Here is a 6,735-nt window from a genome sequence, read left to right as displayed (position 1 = left end):
TGACTGGAAACGAGAGTTTGGTGTATTTATATAAACTTATTTTAGGATCATTTTATTTTGTTTTATTATGTTCTTTTCTTAATGATGTTTTTATATAATCTGACCTCACATTTTTTTAATTAATGTATACAATCAAAGAAAATAAACAAAATTTTTAAGAGAACAAATTGAAAAGAAACATTTAATTAGACTATAGAAAAAGATAGTAAAATACATCATTTTTTATTTAACTTTAATTATCTGACATATTCTCTTTGACTACACGAAAATGTCGAAACGTTTAGAAAGATTTGATTAAAAATAAGCTAGAAATAAGCCAAATCGGTTGATTGATTGGTAGATATTATTAAATTATTTAATTTAAATTTCAAATATCGTTTTTTAAATGCACAAAATTTTCTCTTTTAAAGTTTGTTACATTTACCAATGTGATTGTTTTTTTTTCGATTTTATTATCTATTTGACAGACATTGAAATTTTGAGGTGAGATAGCTAGTGGATTTACTTTATATTATTTATTATTTTTACTCAAAATGTCAACTATTTTCAGGGATCACTTGGATTTGAAAGAATTTTACAGATCTGAGTCGCAACAGAAATTCTTGTCATTGTAAACACAAAAATCCAAACACGAGGTGAATAATCCCGAAATGAGCTAAGGTTTTCGTGCTGAATCGCAGATATCTCCGGTGTCTTCCACTAAGGACAGCAAGTTAGACTGTTAGAGTCCTATAACGTGAAATTGTAACAGCTAATATTGTATAGTTCATAAGGATGCAGCTTCAAACAGATAAGTAGCCACTGTAGAAGACGTACCTGCTTTTTTGAAACACTATGTATAAGAATATACTTCATTGCATTTTGTTGTTCTTAATTAACACTTTTATTATCAGGTATTAAAACCAGTGGCGTATCTATCCCTGAAGGGGGCCCTGTCTCAAAATTTATTTGGGGGGCTGGGACTTTTAAGAAAAATAAACAAAAACAGTCACGCAAAAACCTGATAGGGGGCCCCATATCATTGATACGATGGATACGGCGATAGCTACGCCCTTGATTAAAACCTTTCTTCCATAATAAAAGAAGTTAGATTTGTACGTCTTATATATGCATATACAAATTGTTTGTACATAAATATAAATAATTGTGAAAAAGGCATTAATTTTAAAAAATTAAAAAATTTAGGCTGTAAGTAATTATGTATTTTAATTATTTAAAACAAGTCCTGAACAAAGCACATTTATGAATCCCATTGCTTTAAATCGATTTTCTAAATTTTTGTCTATAGTCATTTTCAATTCTGGAATGATCTGAATCTCTTTCAATCTGCAAGATTAAACTAGAGAAAAAAAATTTAGCCATCTTTAGACGAGATCTATCCCACTAAGGCTATTCTATTCAAATTCTATCTTTTTAGAAATCTACAATCATACCTATCATTCACACCTCAATTCTTGTATTGGAAGAGATACATTAAAAATCAAATCACATTCTTGTGCTTTAAGAAAAGAATTCAAAGCCTAAAATTTTCTGACCATTTACTTAAATGACTTTTTTCTAGTTTAAAATAAAGGTAAATATTATGTCCTCAGAAATTCTCCTCAGTACTTTAAGTTATTCTTAAAATTCTGTCTAATTAACCTTCAAACGAATTTTAGTCTTAAAAATAACTTCTTGTGGCCTACTTTTTTCTTCTGAAACCCGCTCTTTCGCTTCCCCAATTTCAAATTTTATAATTTTGATAGAAGATTTGGTACAAGTGATCTTAAAAATTTTTCATGACAAGTTTTGATGATGATTCAATAATTTTTTTATTGTCCTTTTAAAACCCTTTCACAAAAAGGTGCTATGGCGATTTAACGATTACTTTTGATAAAATGATCGATCATTTTAAGTCCACCATTTCTAATAGAGCACAAATCTAGTTCAATTTAGCACAACTTCAATTTTTTGTTTCAAACGAACACTCATTAAAGTTAATTAATATCAGTATTTTCAAGAATATAAATGATCTGAAAAATATAATAATTCCATGTTTTTAAAAGATAGTGTGTTATTTTGAATTTTGTGGGAAAAAATATTCTTCTGATTAACAAAATAAAGTAGAATAATAATATAAACAAGTGAAGTTTTTTCTTTGTCATTTTTTCTTTTAAAAATTGTCCAGCCGATAATTGAAAATACTAATCATATGAAACAAAAACATAAATGTTTTAAACCCATAAGATAAAAATTAATCCTAAAGAAATAATTTTGGTACGGTTTCGATAAGAGAGAAATGCAATACAAAATCTCAAATTTAATCACTTTTAACATCAACTGACAAACAGACTGCAGTTAAATCATTTGATATTAATTGTTTTTGTCTACTGAATTAAAATCAATATTTGTTTATATTTATTTTTATTTCTATATTGTGAAAAAATGTCTCTCTAGATCCGCTGGAATCCGAACCGAGGCGTTCCAGATTTCCGGTCTGATGCTCTTGCGAACTGAGCTGCGGAGAAATGAGTTTAATTTCTTCACAATCCATACAGGTTGAATTCCGACGTAATTTCTTATGCTAACTTGTAAGATTAATTTTTCAATTATTCGAATATTTTATATTGAATTATATTGATTTTTATTTCTATATTCTGTTAAATTAATGAATAATTATTAGAGTAGAGTACCCAAATATGAGATACCAACTCTTTTTGGCGCGATTGTCGGAATTCTATGTACTGAATTTAAAAGTAATGTAGGTCATTTTAAAGGAAATTTAGTTTGTCATAAGAAGCTCAAATAAAAAATTTTATTAAAAATTTTCTTTATGCTGAAAATACAAAAGATGTAAAAAAGTGCTTTTTCCAAACTCGTCAAACTATTCTCATAATATGAGATACCCCAGGAAATAGCTGATAAAATGCAAAATAAAGTGTTATTTTTAATGAAAAACTTCATTCTATGTTTCCGAAGTATAAATTTACTGCTATTTACATATATTTAGTTTTTGCAGTAGTCACAAACACTTTTGTAACCAATTTCCCCCGCGCAGCCACAGTGTTATAAAAACCACAGGTATCTCATATTATGAGAGCCACACCGTGCAACTATGCACTTACTATGCCTGAGCAGTACAATGAAAAACTTCAACACTATCGATATTTTCGTACTTAGTTATTTAATTCCCATCACTCCAGACAAACTTTACTGCTAAATACATATTTAATGAATAATAAATAGGGTTTAAAGAATACCACGAAATTACTCTTTCTTCAAGGGCTACAAGTTAGTGATAGAATCAACAGAGTGGGTCTCTTAGTTTAGCTGATACCCCGCTTTCGCATATTACGAGAATATCTCATATTCGAGTACTCTCCTCTACTTATTTCTTCAAAATCTAATACAATTTTCCAATACAACTTTTGAGGCATCAATTCAATATTAATGTATATCGGAAGTATATATTTGGTTTGTCTAAATTAAAAATTCGATTTTTGAAACAGTTTTTTTACTCTCCTGACAAATGTTTAAAATTGCACTTGTTCTAACGAATATCGCAAATTTCAAATTTGAAAGGTGTTAAATGTTTTTGATTTAAAATAATTTAATAGAATAAATAAAAGTTTCCCAGAAACTTCGACTAAAAATTTACTAACAGAAGGATAGGATTAAGACAAAATCATCTATTATTAATTTATTTCTTATTATAAAAGTTACATACAGTATTACAAATTAAATATGTACACTGTATATTATAGATATTCATTAAACTAATAAAAATTATATAAAATGATAATAAAAACTTTATTCAAAACCTAACAGCTATAATAGATTAAACAAATAGAGATGATCCATTTTGCTTCTTGCTTTGTGTGATTTGGGAGCAACGTTCGAGGTTGAAACAAACGGATGTATGACATGTATAGCTAAACGAATGTAAATGGTATATAATGGCCCTTGAGTTTCGTACTCAATTGAAATACATAAATAAAAAGAATTTCACTGATTATGTTGATAGTTAAATTTATATATAATTATAATATGCAAAATAACAGCAATAACAAATTGAAGGGTTCTCAATTATTCAATTTTGTTCAATGACAATTTGGTCCAATCCAACAATAAATGAATAAAAAATAATATAATAAGCAAATTACTATAAAATTACACTAATGACCAATTACCAAGAACCACCGCATCGTAAAATGGGATAAAACATTTTTGATGTACCACGAGTATATTTTGCTCGCTTTCTAGACGTGGTTTGAGGCACGAAGTAGGTAATTGTTAGTGGTGGAGAACTATAACGGCCTAGGCCGATAAAGTGCACTTTTTTGTCAGAGGAAGATACGCGCGCAATGGCGTTCATTACTTCGACCTACGCGCACTGTTTTGTTTGGTACTTGTCCCTCTAAACTAACCTCAAACCTGAGACGTAATTTCATTATGAAACTCAGAAACCATACTCTTATTACATAAAATATTGTATATACCGAAGCAGCAAAGTCTTTTTACGATCTTGCGTGTTTGAAAAAACTCACGTTTGGCCGTAAAAAGACTACTTCGTTGCCTTGGTGAAAAATATACTTCAATATAACACGAAGCTTATTTCCTCGCTTTGTGGCAGGATTTGAAGCAATAAAGTAGGTTTTTGTTGGTGGTAGGTATTTTAGCGGCCTGGACAGAGAAAGTACAAATTATACTATTTTGTGAATTCACTTGACCATTAATTTTTTTCAATTTCTTGGATCTCGCTGATTTTCTTGCGTGATAGCATTAAATATCTTTAGAATTGTTATCTTTGCATTGTCAAGAACCGTTTGCGCTCACATTAACACATTTTATATCCCACTCTACGACGTATCTGTTCAGTCCCCTACTAACTCACAACATAAAGATTCTGCAAATAATATTTGGAAAATATATCATTCAATTTTAAAATAAGTGTCTAAGAAGAAAACGAATTTTTTAACTAGGAATATAAATTGTTTATGATTTTTAAAGCTAATAAAATTTTTAAATGAGTATCATTTTTATAGCCGTCATTAATTTTATATATATATAATTTTATTTACTAAACAACCAAGGTTTGTAGACAATTCCAAGACTTTGAGTCGTCGTTGACGTACTGTATTGGTCCGTCGAGCGTTTATGTCTATTCACAATTACGTCTGTTGTTCTCTGACTGGAAAATGTATTTAATAATTTTTGTGAGACAGAAGATGCGGTTGAGGGACTGCTGTTCTCCTCCAGTGGATCTATTGTAAATTCTTCGGACTCAAAATTCTTTTTTGTTTCTTTATTTGCCGGCAATGCTTTGACGCCAGAAAAAAGACTCACCAAGCAAATAATCGGAAGAAGGAAAGTGAATATAGCCATTTTTATCCTACAATAGATAGAAATAAAATATAAAAATTGTAATGTATAGATAAAGAGATGTAAAAGAGATCAGCAGAAATAGATCAAGAAAACATTTTTCAAATTTATTTATGTAAACAAATGTTTTAAATTTAAAACGTTTGCAATTAACTAGTTAATGAGTCGTTTTTTAAGATTCGGATAAAAGTTGATATAGCCTTAATATATTAATTACGGATATGCTTTTCCTTTAAATAATTTTAATTAATTTCTTTATCAAAGATAAAAAATTAAAGCGATAATTTCAGAATATATTTAAGATGAAAATCGATTTTTCAATTGTATGAGTCGTTCATTTCGAATATTGTTTTGTGATTGAAGAAATTTTTTAATGATATAATCTCAGTGGGCTAAATTCTTTAAAAAAAAATTTCCTTACTGGAGAAAATAAACAATGAAGATGTAGTTTCAGCGAACGAAATATGAATTGGAAGATTCTAGAACAAACAGAAATATTGATTAAATTATTGTGAAATTTGTTCACATTTTGCACGAGAATGTAAATAATACTAGAATATTCTTTTAAATATATTTAACAAATTTATGTTTTCTAAATCTTTTATATCGTTATAAACAAATATCGAACGGTCTAAAAGATTTTTTACAGTATTATTTTTAAACATTTAAGAATGTTCTAGGAAATTCAGACAAATTTGAGAAAAATGCGCAAATCCAATCAAATTCGGCTTACTTTCTATGAATATTTATAAAAATGTAATGAGACGTTATTCAGAAAAAAATCTCTCAAATTTTAAATCCAGAGCTTTTTACAAATATATTTACAGTAAAACAGAATTAAAAATAATTTCTTTATCGGAGAAAATAAATAAAGCGATGGTTTCAGAATAAAATATATTTTCATTTTATTGAACTAAAATATTTTATTCTGCTATTAAATTTTGTACAAAAAAATTACCTTATTGTTTCGTATGTACTGCACTCAAAACACAAAAATCTCTAAAAAGTGTATTTGTTGATTTTAATCAATTTACTTGGTATTGAAACTCCAAAACCTTCGTGTCAATGTAACTTGTGATGAGCAAGAAGACGTGACATCTGGCTTATAAAGCATTGGTCCTTTCATTGTAGCAACACACATATGAGAAGCTCTAATTTGAACTCGGAGCATTTACTTTAATCGAATAAGTGGGTCACTCAGGTACTTGAAAATAACGAGAAATTTTTCCAGGATAAATAACTTACAACGACTCTCAGTAATTTGTTTATCTAATGTTGCAAATATGAAGATGCCGTTACATAAACTAATTACATACTTATTTTGTAATAACATGATTCAATTAGAAATTAAACGCTATTTATATATTTGAAATC

The 6,735-nt window shown here is 28.3% G+C and overlaps 1 protein-coding gene and 1 long non-coding RNA gene across 2 annotated transcripts in view; one reads left to right on the top strand and one right to left on the bottom strand.

Moving 5' to 3' along the window:
* The window catches only part of LOC117172997 (protein artichoke-like), a 20,795-nt gene extending 18,768 nt beyond the window's left edge, over positions 1-2,027 (top strand). The window contains exon 3 of the mRNA XM_033361338.1: positions 551-2,027. The gene's annotated coding sequence lies outside the window, so the exon portion shown is untranslated. The remainder of the gene's footprint in view (positions 1-550) is intronic.
* Positions 2,028-3,753: 1,726 nt separating this feature from the next.
* Positions 3,754-6,418, bottom strand: LOC117172954. The gene is made up of 3 exons (XR_004467078.1): positions 6,320-6,418; positions 5,783-5,840; positions 3,754-5,371 (listed from the first exon to the last, which is right to left on the bottom strand). It is a non-coding gene; the product is annotated as an uncharacterized LOC117172954 (long non-coding RNA).
* Positions 6,419-6,735: the final 317 nt, after the last annotated feature.

This window comes from Belonocnema kinseyi, chromosome 5 (genome assembly GCF_010883055.1).
Source record: "Belonocnema kinseyi isolate 2016_QV_RU_SX_M_011 chromosome 5, B_treatae_v1, whole genome shotgun sequence".
Lineage (NCBI taxonomy): Eukaryota > Metazoa > Arthropoda > Insecta > Hymenoptera > Cynipidae > Belonocnema > Belonocnema kinseyi.
This window is presented reverse-complemented; position numbering and strand designations above follow the sequence as displayed.